At 37.2% G+C, this 2,731-nt stretch overlaps 1 pseudogene; it reads right to left on the bottom strand.

Annotated features, from left to right (window-relative positions):
• Nucleotides 1-334: 334 nt before the first annotated feature.
• LOC115293965 lies at nt 335-2,002 on the bottom strand (annotated as a pseudogene).
• Between the last annotated feature and the right edge of the window lie 729 nt (nt 2,003-2,731).

The raw sequence follows: 2,731 nt of genomic DNA, 5'->3' as shown, positions 1-2,731 counted from the left end.
CTGATTAGCTACATCTGCCACAGGGAAGAGAAGGGACATGGATGGTAGGGTGACCCAGGATTAGTCTAAGATAAGCCTAAAATGAATAGCTACTGTTTTGTGCTCTGGATCATATTTGAGTAAAATCAAAGAGTATCAAAATAGGAGACGTTAGTCTTTAAAATGTTCTTTCAAGCTATGTCAGACTAAAATCATTAAACCAAAGTGTTATTATAATTATATCATTCATATTATTTTTTTCACTCACAGGATATGTGCATATGCATTAAATATAAAAGACTATTATTAATAAGCTATATTACCATTATGTAAATCCTATTTAAACATGATTTAATTATAGTAATAATGATCCATATACTACTAGAGCAGGAGCTTTAGAATTCCAAATGTCATAGAAGACATTAGTTTCCAGTATGTACTTATTTTTGGTTTTCCTGATGCACAAACTTGAACTGCATTCTTATCCACATAACAATCAGTGAGTGTGATCTAAGATTCTGAAATGAAGTTTTAAATATGCTGTGCCCCCAATGCGAATATTGTCAAATGCCTGCTTCTCATGACTCTTGGCTCCAAAAGTTACAGTTCCAGAAACACTAATTTCAGTGGATTTGGGGAACTACTATTCAATAATCCACATTAATAAACTTTTCTCTCAAAACACTTCAAGCTGGCCAAAACGAACTTTGCATTTCACATGTGGGATTGGAACTCTATTATAATAAGGTGTATGAGCTGCACAGAATTCAAAATTATTTTTCACACTTTCATGAAATTTTAAAATTAACTGCTATTTGTAATTGTACTTTTTCCTATTTCATTTAATAAAAACCCAAAATTGGTAGGACAGGGACCTGGGAAGTATAGTAGCATAAGCTGAATGACTCTGAAGGAGGAGTGAATGGAAATTTGCAAGGTCCACTAAGTACAAAATCATCCACTGCATCAATGCTACTAGAAGAAAGGCAGAGTCATGAAAAGTCACACAAGGATGAAGTAGAATATCCTGAAGTGGAGATCCGTGGGTGGGAAGACCCAAGCTGACAGTAACATTTGGCATGATTCCTTCTAAAATTTTTTTAATGTTTATGTATTTATTTTGAGAAAGAGCACATGCACATGCAAATAGGGGAGGGGCAGAGGGAGAGTGAGAGAGAGAGAATCCTAGGCAGGGTCTATCCTATCAGAGCAGAGCCCAACATGGAGCTGATCCCACAACCAACTGTATGATCGTGACCAGAACCAATCAGTCACGTACCTGAAAGAGCCACCCAGGAGGCCCTAGCATGCATCCTCCTAAATGACACTTGTTAAGTAATAGTTCCGGTGACTTGCCTTGTATCTACCATATCCTGTTTATCATAATACATGGATTGAACCTTTTCAGTGGTAGAAACTTGTGGATTTCCTTTTATGTTCTAGTTTCCAGGCTGGCTGTTTTTGTGGCTGTGTCACAGAAGCAAAATTAAAATGAGCCAATGAATTCTGTAAGTTGACATCTCACTAAATTCCTAATGGACAAGCTTATAGAAGCATATCAGGCAGTTGGTTCAATTCTGTATTTAACTCTGTGTCCTTTTTTTGACCCACATAAATAAAATCCTGTACCCCAAAAAGAAGTTCAAAGCCTTTAGAAATAACAATAATTTTGAGGGGAAAAAGTTTTTTCAAATAATGGAACAGAAGCATAGATTGTGTTATTCTTCAGAAAAGCAGCAATTTGCCAGAATTCTCCACCTCCTACCAGGAGACTATAGAGAGATGTTTTACTGTGTGTGAACAGATATCATAACTCTATGAAGTCCTTATCATCATCTAGTAATCTAAGTTCGAAGAGCAGTGCTTTGAGAAAGGTTACTATCTTCAGAATAAGCATATAACATGCTCCATTTAGGACTTTGACTCATTTTTCAGTAGTTGGATACCATCTGGAGAATCTGATAGTGCCACAAAGTCGAATTCCCAATTCATGACTTATGAGCCACACTGTCCACTTGGCCATGATAAGCCACTAAAGCATGAGCTCATCCTGAAGGTCGCCATGGAAAAAGGGCACCGAGACTGGCCTTTTCAGATGGACTGTTATCAGAAGATCTGTGGCTCATGTAACCTGAGTCACCTTCTTCCCCATCACAAACAGATCTGGCTCAGCAGAGACATTAGGCACATCAGGTTCAGTGACTAAAACTTGTAAATCCTTCTTGTCAACATATGCCACAAAAGTTCTATGAATCCTTACCTAGAAAATCAGTTCCTCCCAAGAAACTCCAAGTAATTTCTTCCTTTACAGTCTACTTCTTGGAAGGGACCCAGAAGGTACATAGTTCTCACTCACAGGAGCTAGAAGCCTCTCTGTAGTTTGCCTGCTGTTGGCTTACCTCCAGCCCCTCCTGACAGCCAACTGGCATGCACCTCCACGTCTACTCTACCTTTTTTCATTGGATTGTTTGTTTTTATGGTTTTGAGTTCTCTGAGTTCTTTATATATTTTGGATATTAATTCCTTACCAGATATATCATTTGCAAATATTGTCTCCATTTCATAGGTTGCTTTTTTGTCTTATCGGTAGTTTCCCTCACAGGATAAAGGTTTATTATTTTTATGTAATCCTAATATTTTATTTTTGCTTTTTTCCCCCTTGACCCAAGAGATATATCTAGAAAAATATGCCATTTTTATCTGAGAAATGTCTACCTGTATTCTTTTTAAGATTTTTATGGTTTCAGGTCTT

The sequence above is a fragment of the Suricata suricatta genome, chromosome 6, assembly GCF_006229205.1.
Source record: "Suricata suricatta isolate VVHF042 chromosome 6, meerkat_22Aug2017_6uvM2_HiC, whole genome shotgun sequence".
Classification (NCBI taxonomy): domain Eukaryota; kingdom Metazoa; phylum Chordata; class Mammalia; order Carnivora; family Herpestidae; genus Suricata; species Suricata suricatta.
Note: the sequence above shows the minus strand (reverse complement) of the source record. Positions and strands in the feature narration are given on the sequence as shown.